Source organism: Triticum aestivum, chromosome 5B, assembly GCF_018294505.1.
Source record: "Triticum aestivum cultivar Chinese Spring chromosome 5B, IWGSC CS RefSeq v2.1, whole genome shotgun sequence".
Lineage (NCBI taxonomy): Eukaryota > Viridiplantae > Streptophyta > Magnoliopsida > Poales > Poaceae > Triticum > Triticum aestivum.
The window spans coordinates 671,329,839-671,355,346 of NC_057807.1; the positions used below are offsets into that span (position 1 = coordinate 671,329,839).

A 25,508-nucleotide genomic window follows, 5' to 3' on the forward strand; every position below is an offset into this window, starting at 1 on the left:
ATTTTTCAGAGGGTTCATCACATTCAAAATTACTCTATCTCGATAGAAGTTGCCTGCATAATCCCCTGCGTCCTTATCATCAGCATAGAACTCGCCAATTTTCTCAGCAAGTGGTTTCATTAGTTTCTCATATCCGTCAGGCAAATCATGAATCTGAACCCAGATTTGAACGAATTCAGATCAATTGACGAGGGCTTAGAGAAACCGTCGTAAGGTGCCAACAATAATGGTTGTCCTCGGAAGGCCCAAGGACCCCCCCCCCCCCCCCCCCCCCCTCCATGACTTTGGTCCAATCACCCAAGCAAGAAAACTGCATAGTATACAGGTTGTTCCCCAACGATCGGAATTTAACATATTTCGCAAGATCCCATGCACTCCTCATATTCTTGTAGAACCAGAAATCTCCATACTCCTTAGATGTATGAACCTTACCGATTGCTAGCCAGCGTGGATCAGGAGAATCATCGGGGACCTCATCCTCATAGATCAGATCATCAATTTCCTCATCTACAATGCCCAGCTCTTCCATCAGATCTGCAAGTTCCTTTTCCTCCTTCACAGCCGAAGCTGAAGCAACACCTGCCATCGCAAAACTCTAGGAGACCCGAGCCGCAAGCAAAACCCTAACCCTACTGACTCGCCAAGCCTGGAAGCAACGCTAGGTTGTCCCGTAGTCAGCCCGAATGAAAGACAGAGGGTAGGAGAGTCACGTCGGAGGGAGGAGAGGTTACAGAGTGGAGGTCTCAACGGCGACAGAGAGTCGCACGAGAGGACAGGTGCCCTAGCGAGAGGGGAAGGTTGTTGGATAGCTTGAATTAATGAATGATCATTTGCAGCTCCATGGGCATTCATCCATCAAATCTTGCTAGTTAAAGGATCATTAGGTACTAACTTAAGTAGTAATTAATGATCTTCTGAGTAGCAATTTGAACAGTACTAGTGTAAAATACGCACTTGCATTATGGGACAGACGAAGTAGTTGTGGAGGAAAATTCTCCACAGTTGTGTTCCTTTTTCCCTCTGTTGCTAGTTTTTGTGCACAGGTGGAAATTCATAAACAAGCTTCACTTGTATGCTTTGCAAGTGTAAAAACAGAGTGTGCCCATCTATCCTATCACTGTTAATTTCACTGGGGTAAATTGTATTATGAGTATGTTATTTCAGCAGAGACATGAGTTTTCATTAAGCTGATCTTTGGGGGGATATTCAGAGTGTCAAACTTTTTCTCAGAGGGAATATACCCGGGTTTATAGCTAGAAAGAACTCCCCTTCCCATAATTAGACATCTTCTACTTTTGTCTTTGCCTAATTTTGGAGTGCTAGTAATATATACTACCAGTTATTGAGTTAGTGATTCACATACTCACATAATTAGTACTGTAAGTAGGGAAGCCAAATGCAATACTACCTAATTACCATTAAGAAGTAAAATTAGTTTAAAAATAAGGATTTTGAGAAATATGTGAGTTGTAGCTATTTTCTAAATCCGAGAAAGAAATTTTCACCTACAATCAAAAAAAATATTTTGGTCCGACAACTATCCACTGAGGTTTGATCTCAACCAATGCCAGAATTTATACAACTAAGTTAAATACAAACTAAAGTTTATATTCATAGCAACACACAAAATGTATATATACAAAATTTTACTAGTACAAACACTCCATGTGCATTGTGGAGATGAAAAGTTCAGCTCCCTCCTCCCCTAAATTATTAAGTTATACTACTATCTTTTTTTTCATCGAACTGCTTTTGGAAAGACAAATTATTACCTTAAGTTTCCAAAAACTCTGTTTTTTTAGAGTGAAGTTTATTCTTGCGAATTTGGCTTAAAATACGTGTATTTGAGTCATATGAGGAAAAGAAGTAACATATTTTCTTGGGTATTGGTAGTGAATTGTCAAAGTTTTAAACCAAAAAGAATTGTACGTGGATACTCTGGCCCCAGATAGTACATGGACTTTTTCCTGAATTTTTTAAGAAACATTACGCGATGTTCTCTCGGTTCCAATTATAAGATGTTCGAACCTTTTTTTTCCTAATTTGACCATATATAAACACATTTTAGTGCATTTGTTCAATCATTTCAACCTGTATGTAGTCCATATTGAAATATCTATATCATCTATTTTAATAGTGAACGGAAGGAGTATTTTATTCTCGTTTCTCAAGTTATGATCGTAGGAGCCAAAAATACGAAAATACACAGGTGAAAATGGTTCCACACGCGCCCATGTGAATATTAAATTCAAAACAAATACTGGAAAAGTCAAAAGATTCTGAATTTTTTGGATTATCAAACTTGGTCGACCATTCTACTCATGTGTGAAGTTTCATGAAGGAAAGATACTCGTGGTGTCCTTAGTGAAGAAAATACAATCAGGTCCCTACTATTCAGCAAGCAACGTTTTTTAATATAGCATCGATTTTGTCATTTTTGCCTAGAATATCATAGATGTCATTTCTTCATGAAACTTCATATGCGAGTATATGAGTCGACTATGTATGTTACAAAAATTATTCGATTTTTTTATCTTTTCTAGTATTTTTTTGAATTTACAATTCATAAAGGGTGCATGTGGAACCATGTTCACTAAATTCTGACTTCCGCTTAAAGTTAACTTAATTGGTGTTGCTTCAAAAGATGCACGCCAAAGTTTGATTTTCATACGACACCACCGTCTAATTGGAGGGTGGCTGGTGTGTTCATTCTTGACAACTAAACCGAGGTACAAAAGTTGTCATGCTTGACAATTAAATTTGTCATCTTCGTATCATTAAATTTGTCATAAAAAACGTTCAAGGTTGCCATGTGCTCGTGCCACACATCAGGCACTTATAAGGGTCCAAGTTTTAAATCAAAATTATGCGTGGATACTCTGGCCCTAGATATTACCTGAATTATTTGTTCCTAAATTTTTCAGAAACATTAGGTGCTATTTTAATAGGAGCCAAAAATAGTTTATGACTTTTGTTTAAAGCTAACTTGATTATTTATCAAAAAATTCTTTCACCTCGCTTTATATACTCCCTCTGTCTGGAAATACTTGTCGTAGAAATGGATACAAATGGATGTCTCTAAAACTAAAACACATCTAAATACATCCATTCCTTGGACAAGTATTTCTGGATGGAGGGAGTATAAAGCACACTGCCAAGCTGGTGCAGGAAAATAGTTAAGTTAATTAGTATCGTTTCAAAAGATGCACGCCAAAGCTTGATTTTCAGACGACACCACCGTCTAATTGCAGTGTAACTGGTGTGTTTGTGCATTTGTGCGTTTGTAGTTCAATGGTGTTGGTAATGTCCAAATTAATCGGGAATTAGTCCATTTCACCTATGGAATCAAAGTAGATTTTCATTGCTCGAGCACTGTCAAATCAATCAAATCACTTGATCAGAATTTCTACTACATCATGGTCATCTATCTCCGCTTATAGCAATGCAAGCTCGTGTTGATGTTACTGCTGCTGGTGGCGAAATGCAGGGCGGCGTCCTCCTCGGGCCGTCGGTGCTCGGCCGGAGCAAGGTCTTCCTCCACAACGTCTTCCCCAGGGAGAGCCTCATGGTGCTCGACACGCTGGCAGCCATCTGCCTGCTCTTCTTCCTCTTCCTCGTCTGCCTGGAGCTGGACCCGGCGTCGCTCCGCCGCACCGGCCGCCGCGCCCTGGCCATCGCCGTGGCCGGCATGTCCCTCCCCTTCGCGCTCGGCGTCGGCTCCTCCCTCGTGCTCCGGGCCGCCATCGCGCCCGACGCCCCGTGTGTCCCGTTCATCGTCTTCATGGGCGTCGCGCTCTCCATCACGGCCTTCCCCGTGCTCGCCCGGATCCTCGCCGAGCTCAAGCTGCTCACCACCGAGATCGGCCGCATGCCCATGTCGGCGGCCGCCGTGAACGACATCACGGCGTGGATACTGCTCGCGCTCGCCATCTCGCTCTCGGGCAACGGCTCGCCGTTCGTGTCGATCTACGTGCTCCTCTGCGGCGCCGCCTTCGTTGGCCTCGCCACCCTGCTCGTCAGGCCGCTGCTCCTGTACATGGCGCGCCGGTTCCCCGAAGGCGAGCCGGTCAAGGAGTCGTTTGTCTGCGGCGCCATGGCCATCATCCTTGATGCCGGACTCGCCACCGACACCATCGGTATCCACGCGCTGTTCAGCGCGTTCGTCATCGGCGTGCTGGTCCCCAAGGAAGGCGCCTTCGCCAGCGCGCTCACCGAGAAGATCGAAGACATCGTGTCGTCGCTGTTCCTGCCGCTCTACTTCGTCTCCAGCGGGCTCAAGACGAATGTGGCCACCATCACCGGCGCCAAGTCGTGGGGGCTCCTCGTGCTCGTCATCATGACGGCGTGCGTCGGCAAGATCGGCGGCACAGTGCTCACAGCGCTGCTGATGCGGGTGCCGGTGCGCGAGGCGGTGGCGCTGGGGCTGATGATGAACACCAAGGGGCTCGTGGAGCTCATCGTGCTCAACATCGGCCGCGACCGCAAGGTCCTCAACGAGGAGGCATTCGCCATCCTCGTGCTCATGGCGCTTGTCACCACCTTCCTGACGACGCCGGCCGTCACCGCCGTGTACAAGCCGGCCCGGCGGCAAGCGTCGTACACGCACCGCACCGTGGAGCGCGATGACGCCGATGCCGACAGCGAGCTGCGGGTGCTCGCGTGCTTCCACGCCAGCCGGGGCATCCTGACGCTGATCAACCTGGTGGAGGCGTCGCGTGGCACGCGGCGGAGCAAGCTCACCATGTACGCCATGCATCTGGTGGAGCTCTCGGAGCGGTCGTCGGCGATCACCATGGTGCAACGCGCGCGCCGCAACGGCTTGCCGTTCTCGGGCCGGCTCGGGCGGAAGGACGCGGGCGGGGAGGAGGTGCAGGTGGCGTTCGAGGCGTTCCAGAGGCTGAGCGCCGTGACGGTGAAACCGGTGACAGCCATCTCCGACCTGGCCACCATCCACGAGGACATCATCAACTCCGCGGTGCAAAAACGCGCCGCCGTCATCGTGCTCCCGTTCCACAAGATACTCTGCCACGACGGGGCGATGGAGGCGTGAGTGGACCGAGCGTACCACCACGTGAACGTGCGGGTGCTCCGGAAGGCGCCGTGCACCGTGGCGATCCTTGTGGACCGGGCGCTCGGCGGCATGGCGCAGGTGTCGGCGCCGGACGTCTCCTACACCGTGTCAACGGTGCTGGCAAGCGGGACCCAACAAGCAGCGACAACCACGACCCCGTCGTCCCTGCCCAGCGGTCAACACAGGCCAGGAGGCCCAACCCGCTCGTCATTGGGCCGACGTGGGCTAACTGAAGCCCAACCCGCGCGTCTACTAAAGGAGGCAAGCGACTCGGCATCATCATCCAGAGGATCACGAACGAACCGGCGGCTGCTACCTTCCTTCCCGAACCCTAGTTCCTCCTCTTTTCCCCTTTCGAGCACCGCTCCCTGTAATCGAATTGTATCAAGCTACTACTTCGGAGAGCTGCAATTAGATCGAATACTGCTACCCTATCATCTGGTATCAGAGACGCCAGTCACCACCCCTCTCCGCTCCGCCCTGGCGCATCTCATCGAGACGCGCGGTCTCCGTCAAGCTCGCGACGCCATGGATCCGGGAGTCTCCGCCTTCCTCACCCGGTTCGAGACGAAGATCGAGGCCGTCATCGACGGCCTCACCAAGGCGCACCAGTCGACATCAACAAAAATCAACGATCTCCTCGCGTGGCGCCCAGATCTGGAGCGCTGTGTCGCGGATCTCAGTGATGCGGTGGCTGCCCTTCAAGCCGCTCCCCCTACATCACCCAAAGGGGAGGGGATGCAGCGTGCACCCGCGTTGCAGCCACTGGAGGACCACGTGGGCACCTCGGCAGGCGCAACGAGCAACCAGCAAGGGCCCGATGGCCACGGCGTGTTCAATCTCCAACGGGGGCATCCGGTGGCGTCGCTGGAGACGCCACCTCCGCCCCCGGCAAAAGGTCAGACCACCCTGCTGAACTCCCCCACCCCGCTGTCGCCGTTTACACATGCGAGTCAAATGCTCACGGGTTTGGGTCAGGCGCATCCATCCATCGTTTTCCCTCAGTTTTTGGGCGAAAATCCGAACCTATGGAAAACCTTGTGTGAGCAGTACTTTAGCATGTTTGGGATAACGCAATCCTTCTGGGTTCCCATGGCCGCCCTCAATTTCTCGGGGCCAGCGGCCATATGGCTGCAATCTATTCAGAAGCGTCTCCATGAGTTTGATTGGGACGCATTCACCTCGCTGTTGGGTACGTGTTTCGGTAGAGACAGGCACCAGATGCTCATTAGACAATTTTTCACCATCCACCAAACTACTTCGGTAGCAAACTATATTGAGAAGTTTGAAGTTATTATCAATCACTTAAGTTCTTATTCAGACACTATGCATCCTTACTATTTCTTGACTCGTTTTGTCGAGGGCCTGAGCACGGACGTACGAGCGGTGATAATGGTGCAACGCCCTCCCGATCTGGATACGGCATGCGCTCTGGCGCTGCTTCAGGAGGAGGTGGCCGAGGGCGCGCGTACCCCACCAGTGCGCGCCCAGGAGCTGACTCAACGTGCCGGCGTTCCGCTACCACTTCCGGCTCCTCCATTGCGTCATCCCCCAGCCACGGTCGCAACAGATCGTCGTGGCACTGACGCAGCGCACACGGAGGCTTCCAAGCTCAAGACCCTGCGCGAGTATAGAAGGGCTCGTGGTTTATGCTTCAATTGCGGCGAGAAGTGGGGGCACGACCATGTGTGCCCCACCTCGGTATAGTTGCACGTTGTTGAAGAGCTCCTGGACATGTTTGGCATGGATAGTTTCGTCGACACTCAAGTGAGTTCAGAAGAGGGGTTGCAAGAGACTGCTATGGCCATTTCAGTTTCTGCTGTCACAGGAGGAGTGTCCGCCAGGGCGTTTCAGCTTCGAGCTTGGCTTTAAGGGCACGAAGTACTCATGTTGGTCGATTCAGGCAGTTCCAACTCTTTTATCAATGAGAATTTGGCAAGTAAACTTTCAGGAACGCAACCAATGGACAAACCCAGCAGAGTGCGTGTGGCTGATGGGGGGAATTACTTTGCAAGGAAATTGCCCCGCATTGTGCTTGGTATGCTCAAGGACACGAGTTCTACACGGATCTGAAGGTGCTGGCTCTGGGCACATACGATGTCATTTTGGGCATGGATTGGTTGGAGGAGCATAGCCCAATGCAGGTGGACTGGCGTGCACGCATAATTGAGATCCCAACACCAGCGGGGCCTCTTCGGCTAGTGGGGCACGATGCAACTTCCACAGATTGCCATTCCATCAACAGTTTGCAGCTGCAAAATCTGTGCAGCAAAGGGTCGATCTCTCATGTCATACACCTTTGTGTAGTCGCCCCTCTACAGGAAGAGCTGGAGCCAACCCCAGCTTGCATTCAGGAAATTGTAGATCAGTTCCCTGACGTGTTCGAAGAACCGGTGGGACTTCCCCCAAGGAGGGCGTGCGATCATCATATTCCCCTGATTCCAGGAGCAATGCCAGTCAATGTCAGGCAGTATCGTTACAAACCAGAACAGAAAACAGAAATTGAAGCTCAAGTTGAAACCCTACTGAAATCTGGTGTCATTCAACGCAGCAATAGCCCTTTTTCCTCCCCTGTCATTTTGGTGAAAAAGAAAGACGGAACCTGGCGGCTATGCATCGACTACAGACAACCGAATGCCATCACTGTGATGGGCAAGTTCCCTGTTCCAGTTATCGAGGAACTGTTGGATGAATTGCATGGAGCAGCCTGGTTCTCCAAGTTGGATTTACGCGCGGGGTACCATCAGATCAGGCTCGCGCCAGGGGAAGAGTACAAGACAGCTTTCTCTACCCACCAGGGGCATTTTGAGTTCAAGGTGTTATCCTTTGGTTTGGTAGGGGCCCCACCTACCTTCATCGAAGGGTTGACCACAACTCTTAAGCCAGTCATAAGAGTCTGTGTGATGTGCTTCTTCGACGACATCTTAATCTTCAGTAACTCTTTGGAAGAGCACAAGTGCCATGTGAAGCAAGTATTGGAGTTGCTGCGCAAGGACCAATGGAAAGTAAAATACAGCAAGTGTGCTTTTGGGCAAAGAAAAGTCTCTTATCCAGGGCATGTCATCAGCGCTCAAGGGGTGGCCATGGATCCCACCAAGATAGCAGCGGTAGCTAACTGGACACCTCCGCAAAATGTCAAAGGCGTCCGCAGTTTCTTGGGCCTCGCAGGTTACTATCGTCGTTTCGTCAGAAATTTTGGAGTAATTGCAAAGCCTTTGTTCAACTTGTTAAAGAAAGGGATTCCCTTCCTCTGGACTTCCATCACCGAAACGGCATTCCAGGTGTTGAAAAAGCAGCTTATCTCAGCCCCAGTCTTGGCACTGCCCAACTTTGAACAACCTTTCGTTGTGGAGACAGACGCGTGCGATCGTGGCATCGGGGCAATCCTACAGCAGCAAGGGCATCCCATAGCTTTCATGAGCAAGGCCCTGAGCCCAAGGTACCAAGGTTTGTCGACATACCAAAAAGAGTATCTGGCCATCATTGTAGAAGTGGAACAATGGCGGCCTTATCTACAACATTCAGAATTCGTCATCTATACGGATCAAAAGAGCCTCACCCACCTGGAAGAGCAAAGACTGAATACCCCGTGGCAGCAGAAGGCGTTTACGAAGCTTCTGGGTCTCAGATACTGCATCAAGTATAAAAAAGGAACTAACAACAGCAATGCAGATGCATTATCACGGGCGGATCCAGCAGAAGCACTGGCATTGGTTACATCATGCCAACCAAGCTGGCTGGAAGATGTAATCAGCAGTTACAACAACAACCCTCATGCTCAGAAGCTTTTGGAGCAGTTAGCAGTGCGTGATGATCCCAAGGGCAGGTTTCAGCTGCAATAAGGCATTCTCCGGTTCAGAGGGAGGATCTGGCTGGGAGGGGGAACTCACATTCAGCAGCGCATCATCCAAGCCTTTCATGACAGTCCGATGGGAGGGCACTCAGGCTTCCCGGTGACTTACAGTCGCATCAGACGCCTGTTCGTGTGGCCCAAAATGAAGGCTCAAGTCAAGCATTACATGTAGTGCTGCACGGTCTGCCAGCAAGCCAAACCGGACAGAGCGGCTGCACCAGGTCTCCTGCTACCGTTGCCCATTCCTTCTAAACCATGGGACATGATTTCCATGGATTTTGTGGAAGGCCTCCCTCAATCCAGTCGTTTCAATTGCCTGCTGGTAATCGTGGACAAAAGAACGAAGTTCAGTTACTTTCTTCCCCTGGCCCACCCATATACAGCGGCATCGGTGGCTCAATTATTCATCCAGCAAGTTTACAAGATCCATGGCCTCCCAGGAGCGATTGTGTCCGATAGGGATCCGGTATTCACTAGTCATTTTTGGCAAGAATTGTTCAAGGCAGCAGGCACGCAGCTCAGACTCGGCACGGCCAATCATCCTCAAATAGATGGCCAGACCGAGAGGGTCAACCAATGTGTGGAAACGTTCTTGCGTTGCTTCACGCAAGCTTGTCCCAGGCAGTGGAGTTTCTGGACCCCTCTGGCTCAATTCTGGTATAACAACTCTCATCATTCGTCCATAGGAATGACCCCCTTCAAAGCTATGTTTGGATATGAGCCTAGGCACTGGGGGATCACAGCGGAGAACATCTGCTCGGTACCAGCTCTCAAGTCCTGGCTCGAGGAGCGGGATACTGTTCAAGAACTGTTACAGCAGCATTTGAACAGAGCCAGGCAACTCATGAAGAGCCAAGCTGACAAGAAACGATCGTTTCGAGCGTTTGAGGTAGGGGACCAAGTGTTCCTGAAACTCCAACCCTACATCCAAACCTCAGTGGCACCAAGAGCAAATCACAATTTGGCATACAAGTACTACGGACCTTTTTCGGTAGTGGCCAAGATCAATGAGGTAGCTTACAAGTTGCAACTCCCACCACAGGCAACAATTCACCCGGTGTTTCACATTTCGCTGCTGCGACGTGTGCTGAATGCTGGTATGTCTATCGAACTTCAACTTCCACATTGCACTGATGAACTGGCAGTACCTGTGTCTATCATTCAGTCAAGGTGGAGAATGTCGAAGGGCAAGATGCAAGAACAGGTTAAAGTTCGCTGGTCCAATTCGGAGATGCTGGGAGACACTTGGGAGGACAAAGTCAGTCTTCAGGAGCGGTTCCCGCTTGCGGAGGCTTGGGGACAAGCCTCGTCTCAAGGAAGGGGGGGTGTCAACGGTGCTGGCAAGCGGGACCCAACAAGCAGCGACAACCACGACCCCGTCGTCCCTGCCCAGCGGTCAACATAGGCCAGGAGGCCCAACCCGCTCGTCATTGGGCCGACGTGGGCTAACTGAAGCCCAACCCGCGCGTCTACTAAAGGAGGCAAACGACTCGGCATCATCATCCAGAGGATCACGAATGAACCGGCGGCTGCTACCTTCCTTCCCGAACCCTAGTTCCTCCACTTTTCCCCTTTCGAGCACCGCTCCCTATAATCGAATTGTATCAAGCTACTACTTCGGAGAGCTGCAATTAGATCGAATACTCCTACCCTATCACACCATGCTCCTACTCTTCTTTGGCGGGCCTGACGACCGCGAGGCACTGGCCTACGCCACCCGCATGGCCGAGCACCCCGGTATCGTGCTCACCGTGGTACGCTTCAGCGCGGCTGCTGCCGCGGCGGCGAAGCTCACGGACGTCGATGAGGAGGCCATACAGAAGCACGTGGTCCCCGGCGAGTCGGTGAGCTACGACGAGGTGGTGGCGCGGGAGAGGCTGGAGGTGGCGGCGGCCATCAAGGCATTTGGGAGGGGGAGAATCTGGTGGTGACCGGGCGGTTGGCGCAAGCGATACCCCTGATGGAGAAGACCGACTGCCCGGAGTTTGGACCCGTGGGGAGCTACCTGGCGACAACAGAGTTCTCGGCGACGGCGTCCGTGCTCATGGTGCAGCGGTACGACCGGAGGAATGACCCGACCTCAGCGGGGGACGAGGAGGTAGAGGACACGGTGGTGCGCGCTCCGATGCCATCTCCGGCCTACACGCCCACCAGGACGTCGCCGGGTGAGCAGAATAGGCCAGCCGAAGGGGGGGTGGGTTCGGTACGTGACGGCCGGTGCGCCCATGCAGTTCCGACGTAGCTAGGCTAGGCTCCCAATTTAGTTCTCTAACTGTGGTTTTTTTAAACATCAGTACAGACACAAGCGCTCATATACACGCGCATACACTCAACCCTCTGAACGCATACATGCACACCCTATCCCTATGAGGACCTCCGAAAGACTAAGACGGCATATCATCTTGAAATTTACGAAGTCACCATAGGCACCTCCACTAGTAGAAAAAGGGTCAAACGTGAAGCACATTAGTGCCGGTTTGTATTTGAGCCAGCACAAATGTATACATTAGTGCCGGTTCCAACGGCTAGCCGGGCCGCTCTCATTAGTACCGGTTCGTGGCTAACCTTTAGCACCGGTTCGTGCCACGAACCGGTACTAATGAGAGTGGTGGCAGGATGTTGTCAGTCTGGGCCCCCTCCAGCACCTTTAGTACCGGTTCTTAACATGAACTGGTACTAAAGGTCGTCCTACATAAACCTTTCGTCCACCCGAGCTCGCTTTGTTCTTCCCCTTTCCCCTCTCCTCTCTGTTCTTCCCCTCTTCCTCTCGAGCTCATCACACATTTTGCCCAAAATTTGTCAAGATTTGAAGGCCCCCATCCATTCAAATGATCACAAAGGTTAGCAACTTTGTCCTTTCATCTCTCATTGCTAGATTAGCTCTTGCAATGCTTTATATAGTTATTAATTTGTGAGTTTAGTAATTTGGGAGGAAATATATATATGTGCTAGTATTTGATTTATATGCAATTTGAGGTCAAAAATAACACTTAGTTTGCATATGTAGGTGTGGTTTACTTAGTGCCTTCTAAATCTCCGTCGTAACCACCGTCGATCGCCCGCACCGTCCCGTCGCCGGCACCACCTTGTGGTGAGCCTCTTGTTCATGAAATTTTATATAAAAAATTGATGTTTGTGTGATTTGGATATATAGTTACTCGTATAATAATTATCTTACCCGTACGTTGTTTGTTATACATAGTGCCATGGTTTTGATATCCGTCCCCGTCGGCCCTCGTCCTTGTTATGATTCGGATGTGGTATATTCTCTTTTAAAACTATTTGTTGCATTTCGTGTTTATGACAAATTATGCCCATCAAGTTGACATAGATATTTTTATCTAGGAGGTATGTGAACCGGAAATTCCAACCGACCCTATTGTCGAGAGGTTAAATTTAGTTGAAAGAGAAAACGAGTACTTGAAAGAAAAATTGAAAAGAATTGAGGGGGAGAAGATGGAATTGGAGTTGCATGTTGCCGATGTCGTCGATGATCACAAGATCAAGATGGAGAAAATGCGCTTGAAGATTAGAAAGATTAGAAAATATGCCATCGATAGTGAGGCTTGGTATCATTATGCTGTTGGATCAATTGTTACCTTAGTTGCGATCTTGATCGCATTTGTTGTTGCATTTAAATGCTTTAGCTAGAGAGTTATTTGTTTGTTGCATTTAAGTGTTGTATGAACTTTATGTATGAACTTGTATTAATTTGGTCTATTCGGTGTTGTGTAATGAAGATGAGCCGGCAATGGATGTACGATGACCGATGCTCTCCCCAGTTCGTTGAGGGCGTGCATACTTTTCTGCTTGCGGCTGAGGCAAACAAGCGGGCGGATGGTTTTATGCCTTGTCCATGTGCTGGCTGTAAGAATGGTCGCAATTACTCTACGTCAAGAACCATTCACGTCCACCTGTTTGAGTCCGGTTTCATGCCCCACTATAATGTTTGGACCAAGCACGGAGAAAGAGGGGTTATGATGGAAGACAATGAAGAAGAAGAGGACGACGACAGCTATCCTGGCCATGGGTTCCCTGAATACGATGATACAACAATGGGGGAAGAAGCTGAGCCGGTAATGCGGGAAGAAGCTGAGCCGGCAATGCGGGAAGAAGCTGAAGAAGAGGCATCAGATGAGCCCGTTGATGATCTAGGTCGGGCCATTGCCGATGCAAAGAGAAACTGCGCAAGTGATTTGGAGAAGAAGAAGTTGCAGCGCATGTTAGAGGATCACAAAAAATTGTTGTACCCGAATTGCGTAGGTGACAAGAAAAAGCTGGGCACCACACTGGAATTGCTGCAATGGAAGGCAGAGAATGGTGTATCTGACAAGGGATTTGGAAAGTTGCTGGTAATGATAAAGGATATGCTTCCAAAGGACAACGAATTGCCCGAGAGTACGTACGAAGCAAAGAAGGCTGTCTGCCCTCTAGGGTTAGAGGTGCAGAAGATACATGCATGCCCTAATGATTGCATCCTCTACCGCGGTGAGTACGAGGATTTGAACGCTTGCCCGGTATGTGGTGCATTGCGCTATAAGATCAGCCGCGATGAGCATGGTGATGTCGAGGGCGAGCGCCCCAGGAAGAAGATTCCTGCCAAGGTGATGTGGTATTCTCCTATAATACCACGGTTGAAACGTTTGTTCCAAAACAAAGAGCATGCCAAGGCGATGCGATGGCACAGAGAAGACCGTAAGAAAGACGGAAAGTTGAGAGTACCCGCTGACGGGTCGCAGTGGAGAAAAATCGAAAGAAAGTACGGGAAGGAGTTTGCAGATGACGCAAGGAGCGTATGGTTTGGTCTAAGCGCAGATGGCATTAATCCTTTTGGGGAGCAGAGCAGCAACCATAGCACCTGGCCTGTGACTCTATGTTTGTATAACCTTCCTCCTTGGTTGTGCATGAAGCGGAAGTTCATTATGATGCCAGTGCTCATCCAAGGCCCTAAGCAACCCGGCAACGACATTGATGTGTACCTAAGGCCATTAGTTGAAGAACTCTTACAACTGTGGAATGGAACAGGTGTACGTGCGTGGGATGAGCACATGGGGGAAGAATTTGACCTAAAGGCGTTGCTGTTCGTGACCATCAATGATTGGCCTGCTCTCAGTAACCTTTCAGGACAGACAAACAAGGGATACCGCGGATGCACGCACTGTTTGGATGATACCGACAGTATATATTTGAATAGTTGTAAGAAGAATGTGTACCTGGGACATCGTCGATTTCTTCCGAGCAGGCATCCCGTAAGAAAGAAAGGCAAGCATTTCAAAGGTGAGGCGGATCACCGGACGAAGCCTCGCCACCGTACTGGTGCTGATGTACATGATATGGTCAAGGATTTGAAGGTGATATTTGGAAAGGGTCCTGGCGGACAACCTGTTCCAAAGGACGCTGACGGACGCGCACCCATGTGGAAGAAGAAATCTATATTTTGGGACCTGCCATATTGGAAAGACCTAGAGGTCCGCTCCGCAATCGACGTGATGCACGTGACGAAGAATCTTTGCGTGACCCTGCTTGGCTTCTTGGGCGTGTATGGGAAGACAAAAGATACACCTGAGGCACGGGAGGACCAGCAACGTATGCACGGAGAAGACGGCATACATCAGGGTCATGCAAGCTACGCTCTTACCAAAGAAGAGAAGGAAATCTTCTTTGAATGCCTGCTCAGTATTAAGGTACCGTCTGGCTTCTCGTCGAATATAAAGGGAATAATAAACATGGCAGAGAAAAAGTTCCAGAACCTAAAGTCTCATGACTGCCACGTGATTATGACGCAACTGCTTCCGGTTGCATTGAGGGGGCTTCTACCGGAAAACGTTCGATTAGCCATTGTGAAGCTATGTGCATTTCTCAATGCAATCTCTCAGAAGGTAATCGATCCAGAAATCATACCAAGGTTACAGAATGATTTGGTGCAATGTCTTGTCAGTTTCGAGTTGGTGTTCCCACCATCCTTCTTCAACATCATGACGCACGTCCTAGTTCACCTATGCGAAGAGATTAACGTTTTGGGTCCTGTATTTCTACACAATATGTTCCCCTTTGAGAGGTTCATGGGAGTCTTAAAGAAATATGTTCATAACCGTGCTAGGCCAGAAGGAAGCATCTCCAAGGGCCATCAAAATGAGGAGGTCATTGAGTTTTGTATTGACTTTATTCCTGACCTTAAGCCGATTGGTGTTCCTGAATCGCGGCATAAGGGCAGACTGGATGGAAAAGGCACGCTAGGAGGGGAACAAATAATATGTATGGACGGACATTCTCTCACTGAAGCACACTACACAGTTCTACAGAATTCCGCCTTGGTGGCTCCGTATATGGATGAACACAAGAATTTGCTACGCTCCAAACACCCGGAGCGGTCTGATGACTGGATTACACGTGAACAAACCAGGAGTTTCGCCAGCTGGTTGCAGACACGTACCATGCATGACACCTCTATTGAAGATGACCTGTACTTGCTGTCCCAGTTACCATCTTCGAATATAATGACTTTCAAAGGGTACGAGATAAATGGTAATACATTTTACACGATCGCCCAAGATAAGAAGAGCACCAACCAAAACAGTGGTGTCCGCTTTGATGCAGAAACCAAGACGGGAAAGGAAACATATTATGGTTATATACAGGACATATGGGAACTTGACTATCGACGTGGTTTAAAGGTCCCTTTGTTTCGGTGCAAATGGGTCAATATGACACGAGGCGGGGTAACGGAAGACCCGCAGTACGGAATGACAACAGTGGATCTCAACAATCTTGCGTATGCAGACGAACCATTCGTCCTAGCCAATGATGTGGCACAGGTTTTCTATGTGAAGGACATGTCTACCAAGCCAAGAAAAAGAAAAGATAAGGAAGCGAATGCATCGTACGATGAGCCAAAGCGGCACATAGTTCTTTCTAGGAAGAGAAACATCGTGGGAGTGGATGACAAGACAGACAAGTCAGAAGATTATGAAAAGTTTGATGAAATTGCTCCATTCACAGTGAATATTGACCCGAGCATCCCGTTAAATGATGAAGATTTTCCATGGTTACGGCGCAAAGGGACACACGCGAAGAAAAAGTTTCACACCCAAAGATCTGGGATGTGATCGGCTTCACTAGCTATCATCACTTTCTTCTGTGTTTCGCACCCAGAGGGGAATCTCTGTAATAGTTAGGGTAGTTATGTGTTTTGGCATTTGAAACGCGAAGAAATTTTATGTGCAAACAAATTCACACTAATTTCAAATAATTCAAAATTTAAACTATTCAAATTTGAAAACTACGGGCACTAACAGAAAGTTTGTAATTTTTTGTACCTAAAGAGGCTGTGTCAGCCTCCGGTCAGGCTATGGCCCCACCATCACCATTTAGTGCCGGTTCGTACCACGAACCGGTACTAATGAGGTTGTGTCAGGTAAGGCTGGGGCCCCACGAGCACCTTTAGTACCGGTTCATGGATGAACCAGACGTAAGCTGTTTTTTAGTCCCACCTCGCGAAGTGAGAGGGACTAGGAGCGGTTTATAAGCCCTGAGTGCAGAGACGATGAAGAAGAGGATCAATGCTCACGTTGCTTAGCTTCAAGCCTTCAGGAATACGGTAGACTGCACGGAGCTATGCGCAGTGCAGTTTACACTATTCCGAAAGGCTTGAAGCAAATTAACGAGCATTGCACCTCTTTTTTATTTTTAATAACTTATTACAACTCCGGACTTCTTCTGTTATGGCAAAAACTAATTGCACGTCGACATTTCTTTTTTTTAAGTTATAACTCCAGACTTTGACCATCAAGTTTTGCAGAAAAGAAAAAATAGCAGAAAAGAAAGAAAAACTATAGCTGAAAAGAAAAAAACTATATAAAAAAACTACTCAAAAATAAATAGAAGAAAATAAATATAGCAGAAAAGAAAAAACTACTCAGAAATAAATAGAAGAAAAAATAAAGCAGAAAAGAAAAAAATTATATTTGCTATTTTTCAATCGTTTACAAAATGACCGTGAAATTGAAAATCACTACAAAATGAACTCTGAAAATGTTGAATTTTGGCAAACTAGATGAAAAACTACTCACAAATAAATAGAAGAAAATAAATATAACAGAAAAGAAAAAACTATACAAAAAACTACGCAAAAATAAATAGAAGAAAATAAAGCAGAAAAAAAAAACTATAAAAAAATTGGGGCGCTGCCCTGTGGGCCTGATAGGCCACAGGTGTGTAATTACAGGCCTTAAAGGCCCAGCAGACTCACAGGGCAGCGCGCAGAGTTTAGGCCCACAAGCCTGCTATATAGAGGAGTTCGAAGTGATAGCCGTGGCTGGGTTTATAAACCAGTGCGGCTGCCCTTCGCCCGGCGAGGTGGGACTAAACTTTGGGGTGGCAGCGCGAGGCCTTTAGTACCGGTTGGAGCCACCAACCGGTACTAAAGGGTGGTCTTTAGTACCGGTTGGTGGCTCCAACCGGTACTAAAGGCCTCGTCTTCCTGCCGCTTGGCCTGGCCAAAACAGGCCTTTAGTACCGGTTGGTGGCTCCAACCGGTACTAAAGGTGCCTTCTATATATACACTTACGAAATTTTCATTCTCCCTTTGTTTCTTCCTCTGTTTTCGTCGTCTCCGTCGTCGTCGCCGCCCCCGTCCCCGTCGCCGCCCTCGTCTCCGTCGCCGCCCCCGTCCCCGTCGCCGCCCCGGGCCCGTCCCTGTCGCGTCGTCCCCGCGTCGCCGCCCCGGCCCGTCACCGCCCCCGGCCGTCGCCCCGCTGTAAGATCTCCCCCTCTAACCCCTCTCCCTCGCCCCCGGCGGCCACCATGGGCGACGCCCCTCCCCGAGCCCATACACACACACAAGCATGATGAACACACACACACACACACACACACACACACACACATATATGTATGAATTAATGCATGTATATATTAGTATATACGTATTTTGTATGTTTAATTAGTTTAGATTATTTAGATTATTATTTTTTCACTATTATATATGTATGAATGCATGTTAGATGGATATAATTAGTGTTTAATTAGTATGGAAATTTTTTATATAATGTTGTTTTTCAGTTTTTTAATGGATGTATAGAAGTTGTGTTTTCTGTTTTTAGTGTTAGATGCTTAATTAGTATGAAACAGTATATAGATTTTTGAAATAGTATAAATGTTAGAAATTTTAGTTATCAAAATCCAATCATTAAAAAATGTTACTTTTGCGGGCATATAGCTAGTATTTGTTCTCGACGATGCCCGGCCCGCATCCTCGCCGTCGACCAGTCCGCGACGACGTCCAGCCGACCCATGTCCGGGACTGGGCTCCGTCGGGCCGGCACTGGGAGGTGCTGCCTGGAGGGGCACGCCGCTTGATGAGGAACCCGGCCCCGGGTCCCGTCGTCGACCCTGATCTCGTTTGGTGGCGTTCGCGTGGGCCAGTTTCGGTGCAGAGGGACCCGGCCCCGCCGGAGGTGGTACGTCGCCGTGTCAGGGAGGAGGACGAGCACGTCCATCGCTACATGGTTGCGTTAGAGGGCGGCAAGTTCTCCAATACCTGGCAGTATCTTCGGGGATCTCACTTCAGCTATGATCCTGTGAGGGTTCCTTCTCTTTGGGTGTCCACCGCCCGCGCCGCAGGAACCGCGAGTGTCCTAGATTCTTCTGTAGTATTCGATCTTTAATTAGCTAGCCAGTGATGTACTATTCAATATTATATATTATTCGAGACGATGTATTCGAGATTATATCTATTATTCTAGACGAAGTATTCGAGATTATATCTATTATTCGAGACGATGTAATTTGAATACTAAATTGTTTTATATTTCTTTTGGATTAGTTAAATAAAAGCTATGGCAGACAATACCGACAGAGAGGGAGAACAGACCATGTTCGATATGATACGCGGGCCAGATGATGATCAGAATGAAGAAGATTATGACGGCTCCGAATTTCTAAACAACACCGGAGAGGGTGATATGATATTCGATCGCGACGACCGAATTGATGAAGTCATGAACTACGATTATGACGATGACGAAGAACATGTTGATCCTGAAACAACAAAGACCGGCGAGGTATATATATTTATATAAGCAGGTATCTGGTGATCATCACATGTTTTAAATGACTTGAAGATATATTAACGAATCGATCTTTGTTCTTTCAGCCATCCGGATCGAGCAAATCTTCAGGCAAAAGGACGAAACGAGGCCCGAACAAAAAGTTGAAGGAGGGCGTAAAGTACAATATCGAGGCAGTCAGACCTAATGGCGAACCATTAGCGCCTAAGAAGATTGCGGACAAGTTCGTTCGTCAGTGCGGAGTTCTTGTGAAGGACCAACTCCCGATCTCCCTTCAAGAATGGAGAGAGCCAGCAAAAGACAAAAGACAAAAAGGCAAAGAGGACGCTGCTCCACGTCCAGATGTTACTTTTGTCGACAAGAATCAAAAAGATCTGCTTTGGGATACTCTCATGGAACATTTCACCCTACCAGATCATTTCACAGAAGCAGATGTGCAGAAAGTCAAGGACGCTGCTCTTAGGAAGATGGCGGTTGCATTCAAGAACCACAAGAATCGTGAATGGGACAAGTACGTCAAGGGAGGAAGGAAGACTCCAGTATTCGAGGGAACACTAGAGAACCAACGTGCTCATTGGGACGATTTCGTGAAATTCAAGGATTCGGAATTAGCTAAGGAACGGTCGAGAATAAACAAGAAGAATGCCGAAAAAAAGGATAAGTTCCATAAGCTGGGGCCAGGTGGCTATGCGGTGGCAATGCCTAAGTGGGATAAGTCTGAGAAAGAGATGGAGGATGCAGGTGTCACTCCGGTTACTAAGAGCTGGCCCCCCAGGTGCAGGACTTGGTTCTATGCGCATGGGGGGGAGTTGGACCCGAAGACAGGCAATGTTTCGACGAAGGCAAGTCTGAAGGGAGCCGACGATGCGATACTTGTTGCAATAGAAGAGGCACGATCGGGGGTGTTCCAGCCCAACAGAGAGAACGACGAGCTTACGCGTGCCCTGGGAAATCCTGAACACCCGGGAAGAACACGAGGCATGGGCGCTATTCCGTGGTATGAGGGGTTTTCAGACTGGAACACCGACTACAGAACCCGTGCGAGAAAGAAGATTGCGGAGGAGAAGAAGAGGAAGATGGAGGAGGAGCAGAGGAAGCGGGACTATGAACGCCTTCAAGGCCTAGAAGCAAGTCAAGCGGAATTGGCAGTCAAATTCCAGCGGCAGCAGGAGCAGATCGACTCACTTACCCAGCAAAGGGGGTCTCAGCAGCTGCAGCAGCTAGCGAATGATCCAGCATTGGATAGCACCGACCCATCCATGCCGAGAAGCAGCGTGGGTTCGGCCGCCCCGGACGACGCAATGCTGGGTAGATACCCCGTGGATGACATCACGGAGAACACTAACTGCGAGGTACACGTCAAAATAACGAGCATATCCATGAAGGTGGCGGACGCCGTTGCTTTTACAAATCCCCCCGAGGCAACCTTCCATTGCAACCCGATTCCAGCGGGCTATGCTCGTGTCTTGGTTGATGAGGTGGTGGACCCACCATATTCGGAGCTACAGCTTGACATTCCTGGAGGTGACGACGAGCGCTTTCTCGGAGAGGCCAAACATCGTATCATCCTATGGAAAAAGGATTGCATCATCTTTCGAAGGCCACCGACACCGCGTCAGCCAACTCCTCGTCGAAGTCCGCCACCGAGTCAGCAGTCTCCCGCTCCTGCAAGTCCACCAAGTCCGGCAAAGTGTCAGGCCACTCCTCCTCCAAGTCCGGCAAAGTGTCAGGCCACTCCTCCTCCTCCAAGTCCGCCACAGCGTCAGACGTCCACTCCTCCTCCAAGTCCGGCACAACCTTAGGCCACTCCTCCTCCAAGTCCGGCACAGCTTCAGGCGGCCACTCCTCCTCGTCCAACTCAGCCCCGTCAGCCGTCTCCGCCGCCTCAGCAATCGCAGAAGAGACACCCCGCAGCTATGGTGCGTAGCGGTACGAGTCGAGGTAGTACAGGAAGTACAGGCGGAGGCAAGCGATATAAATATGGTCCAAGCCTCACGCCTCTTCCGCAGAGGGCTTATGACAGGTCGAGGAGGAAATCGCAGCCATATCGAAGGCCGAGGTGGAAGCCCATTTTGCACCGAAACCGCCACCGCCGCCAAGGGAGAAAGTGCCTGAGGAAACGATTGACCACTTCATTCGTATGGCTCAACCACCAGCTCCCAAGCCTGTTGACACAGACTATGAGCGCCACATCAGGAAGTTAAATCGAGCACGTCTACGTAAGGAGGCGAGCTCGGGATCGAGCAAACAAGAAGCAGCTGTCAAAAAATGCGGGAAAACCATTCCCCAGCTGGGAGAACAGGCAGCGCAATCGATCCCCTCGCTTGTTGTGCCAACAACACGTGACAGTACGCGCACCCAATATTATTATGGGCAAACAGTTTACGTTCCTGAGGTGGGCAATGTGGTAATAACGGAGGAGCATATAATGCAGGCTGAAGTTCTCAAAATCACTGTTGGACAACTCCTCGAGATCGAGCCCATGCCTGTGCTTAGAGAGGATGAAATAAAACGGAAATATGTCCGGGGCCAACCTTTGGTCGAGCCAGACAAGGTCAAGAACCTCCCAACGAGAATGTATGAATTGCATCAATGGTACATGAACATTACCAAGATTTTAGATCGATTGTCCCTCATGGTGAATGTCAAGGAGGAGCATTACTTCCATGAGAAAGCTCTGTCCGTTGAGTATTCTGAACTGTTTCAGTTATACAATCAAGACGCACTCGACAAATCTATCGTCAGTTGCTATTGTCTGTAAGTGATTTCTTTCTGTAATTTAAGTCTCAAGCTAGCTGTAGTGATCCTTTTGATCAATCATTACCTGTAATTATCCTCACTATATTCTTTTCTGTGGTATTATGCAGGATGAAGATGTATGAAATGAGAAAAGGTGGACGCTTTGGCATTGGGTTCATTGACCCAAACACCGTTAATGAATACACATGGCGGATAAATCCACATCATCAAAAGGACGTAGAGGACAACATGCTAGAGTTCTTGAAGCGCCTCAAATACAATGAAGATATACTACTTCCTTACAACTTCCAGTGAGTCACACTGTCTTGTACTACAAATTCTCTGTTTTTGCCTACTAGCTAGCTACATGTTTTTGCTTACATATGCCCGCTTAATTAAGACATGCAAACGTGTGTGCATGCAGATTTCACTGGGTCTTGTGTATCATTAAAGTTGACGACGGAACAGTTGAAATACTGGACTCACTACTCAAAGCAAAAACTGACAATAACATCTTGTTTGGGATAGTCAACAGGTAATTTCAATCATTATTAACTATATATCTCGGCCTATTTAATTAGTTTGTCATTTCATGATATGAACTATTTAATAACCCCTTTATTCATTTTCTTTGTCAGCGGGCAGGGCTTGGGCAAGGTTCATCAGCGTCACGGAAGGCGAATGGAAAAAAAGCTTCAATGGTTTCGACCCAAGGTAAGTAATTAAGTTGTACTGGCTAGCTAGCTAGCTACCATCTCTTTAATTAATTATCATACTTGATTAATTATTATCTGATCAAATTCCATTCTCGTAAAGGCTCTGAAGCAGGCGCAGGGGACTGATCTGTGTGCATTCTGCGTTTGCGAGAACATTCACATGATGGCGTCCGAAAGGAGCAGATCTCAAAGACAGAAATGGGTACGCTTGTCAGAATACTATTCACAATTTTTACACCATTATCGATATCTAGTCACACAACTAATACACATGCATAATGATCTCCTTCTTAACAGTTCAGAGAGGTGCGGGAGAAGCTCCTAAAAACGGAGCGCGTAGAAGCACTTCAAGAGGAAATAGCGGGATTTTTGCTCGACCAGGTCATAAATCCGAAGGGAGAATACTATTACCCGCTACCGCCCCCATGAAAACCACTTCCAATTGTCATCATGCTCCGAAGGCACCAATTAGGCTAATGCCACTGGCTCCGAAGGCAACATGCATATGTAGGAGAAATTGTATATATCTATACATGTGTGTATGTGTGAATTAATTAATATGGTGGTTTGTGAGACATTGATGATATATATATGCATGATTGGTTCTACTAGAAATTCTATTTATATATATATATATATGCATAACGTGTACAATGTGTAGTATCGTAAAATACCAGCAAACGAAAAAGAATTAAAATGGAAACACAAAATTAAATGAAAAAGAAATCATAAAACTAAAAAACCCCAAACCTTATAGTACCGGTTGGTCTTACCAACCGGTACTAAAGGGCTCCAGGCCCTCGGAGCTGGCTCGTGCCACGTGGTTGCCCTTTAGCACCGGTTCATGCTGAACCGATACTAAAGTGGGGGGCCTTTAGTGCCCACACTTTAGTGCCGGTTATGGAACCGGCACTAAAGGGCCTTGCGAACCGGTGCTATTGCCCGGTTCTGCACTAGTGCTCGTCGTCGACGGGAACATCTCCTCCCACTGAATGTGCATCGCCGGAAATCCTGAAATAAATCCAGGAATAAATGCGAGCACTAGGATTTGAACTCTGATGGGCTGGTGATACCACAGTCCCTCTAACCATCCAACCACAGGTTGGTTCGCTCTAACTGTGGTTACTGTGCCTGTTGACACGTGTATGTACATGTATAAAACCAAACAAATAACAACGGCATGAGCAGCTCATAGTATCTCAACACAATTTCTTACGTGTTTGCTAACAAGTTTTTTTTTGAAACAAGGCAAAAGACATGCCATTTTCATTGATTAAGAAGAAGTGAGAATTGCCCGGTTAATTTGACGGAAAACTGGGCTAAAACCGATACAACCCAACCCATAAAGACATGGGCATCACCGGCCAACCTAGCCACCGACATGGAACATAAGCCACGACGGCACGTGCCAACAGATGGCCACACGCACGAACAACTGACAGCTCCGACTTTGACGACAGGCATCGCCCCGGAAATATGCAGGACTTGCGCCAACCGTGCCTCCCGACCATCGAGTGTCTATCATCGTCATCACCTGGACTCACTCCAGCACAGCTCCAACTTCAAAGCAACCAGGCAACCCACGGAGAAGCACCTCGGACACGCCGGGAAGATCTGACTACTGAAGTCCGATCCGCGACCCAAGCTCCTCTCGACGCCATCATCGTTGCCAAACAGAGATCCATGCCCATGAACGACCGCCTCAGCAAACCACGCGGCGAAGATGCTGCCATCCACCGTGGCGAAGATGCCGCCAACCACTAGTCTCCAGTTGTAGTCGGCTCCGAGACGATGCCCCCAAGGAGGAAGAAGACGTGAAGACGCCTTCATCTCCCAATCGCGTAGATCTGAGGTTTCCTTCCGGAGCCAAGGCCACGGGGAGAGGGGAGGAGCAGCACACGGCAGCGACGCTTCCAAGAAAGAACGCGACACCCGCGGACATCGCTGTCGCCGTCTCCCGCAAAGGAGGGAGATAGGATTTCTCCCGGTGAAGCTCGACCACCAACTACCTGAGCCGGCCGACCACGAACCTCCGCCCATCAAACCTCGCAGAGCACCAAGGGGAGCACCTCCAGCCAGTGCCCACCCCCGCTGAGGCCGCCTGCGCAACCATCAGGCCAGCAGCCGCAGCGCTGCCAGAACCTGGGCGCGCCCACCGTTCGACTCTGATCTGGCCGCGGGTTCCCTCGATCCACCACGACCAGGCACTCACCGCCTCGTGGCCGAAGCCGCCACCATCAAATCTGGGGCCGTTGCTGAAGGAAATATGCCCTAGAGGCAATAATAAAGTTATTATTTATTTCCTTATATCATGATAAATGTTTATTATTCATGCTAGAATTGTATTAACCGGAAACATAATACATGTGTGAATACATAGACAAACATAGTGTCACTAGTATGCCTCTACTTGACTAGCTTGTTGATGAAAGATGGTTATGTTTCCTAACCATAGACATGTGTTGTCATTTGATTAACGGGATCACATCATTAGGAGAATGATGCGATTGACTTGACCCATTCCGTTAGCTTAGCACTTGATCGTTTAGTATGTTGCTATTGCTTTCTTCATGACTTATACATGTTCCTGTAACTATGAGATTATGCAACTCCCGTTTATCGGAGGAACACTTTGGGTGCTACCAAACGTCACAACGTAACTGGGTGATTATAAAGGAGTACTACAGGTGTCTCCAAAGGTACATGTTGGGTTGGCGTATTTCGAGATTAGGTTTTGTCACTCCGATTGTCGGAGAGGTATCTCTGGGCCCTCTCGGTAATGCACATCACTATAAGCCTTGCAAGCAATGTAGCTAATGAGTTAGTTATGGAATGATGCATTACGAAACGAGTAAAGAGACTTGCCGGTAACGAGATTGAACTAGGTATTGAGATACCGATGATCGAATCTCGGGCAAGTAACATACCGATGACAAAGGGAACAAAGTATGTTCTTATGCGGTTTGACCGATAAAGATCTTCGGTGAATATGTAGGAGCCAATATGGGCATCCAGGTTCCGCTATTGGTTATTGATCAAGAATAGTTCTAGGTCATGTCTAC

At 48.5% G+C, this 25,508-nt stretch overlaps 1 pseudogene; it reads left to right on the forward strand.

Annotated features, from left to right (window-relative positions):
- The window catches only part of LOC123115233 (cation/H(+) antiporter 19-like), a 44,335-nt pseudogene extending 33,169 nt beyond the window's left edge, over nucleotides 1–11,166 (forward strand).
- Nucleotides 11,167–25,508: the final 14,342 nt, after the last annotated feature.